This window comes from Penaeus monodon, chromosome 33 (assembly GCF_015228065.2).
Source record: "Penaeus monodon isolate SGIC_2016 chromosome 33, NSTDA_Pmon_1, whole genome shotgun sequence".
NCBI classification, from domain to species: Eukaryota; Metazoa; Arthropoda; class Malacostraca; order Decapoda; family Penaeidae; genus Penaeus; species Penaeus monodon.
Window position 1 is genome coordinate 11,726,117 of NC_051418.1, and position 497 is coordinate 11,726,613.

At 35.0% G+C, this 497-nt stretch overlaps 1 protein-coding gene across 1 annotated transcript in view; it reads right to left on the reverse strand.

Moving 5' to 3' along the window:
• LOC119594246 (receptor-type tyrosine-protein phosphatase C-like) overlaps window positions 1-497 on the reverse strand; it is a gene marked incomplete at its 3' end in the record, with an annotated part of 35,196 nt that overhangs the window by 18,293 nt on the left and 16,406 nt on the right.

Here is a 497-nt window from a genome sequence, read left to right on the forward strand (position 1 = left end):
CAGATATGTGTGGATGAATGTAAGCATTCATTAATGCTTGGAACTTTTAAAGACAAGTTTCTCTAAATCACAAGCACGTGATAAGCACACACATACTCCTACCTACATTTGCAAAGAAATACTTCAATACAAAAAAAAATCTTGAGACAAGAGTAGTTATGTACATAAAGGGGAAGAATCCAAGATATTCGATACGATACACCTTGATCAAATTATGGAAGGTGCATTATATAATAACACCATTTTGTGAATCACCATCTGTTATGGAAATCAAATACCAGATTGTGTCAGAGAAAATATTAAAATCTACAATCATATATTTTTTTCTTTCTTTTTCTCAAATACGGCTACGAAAAGTATCCTATCCTGTATGAGTCAATGAAAAATCCACGTTGCTGGAAACCAATGTAGGCTTCAACTTTGGCTAATTTGCCATTTTGTAATGAGCTGCCGATCTTACTGCCTCTTTCGGCGTTCTGCACCAGCTCAGCATCATC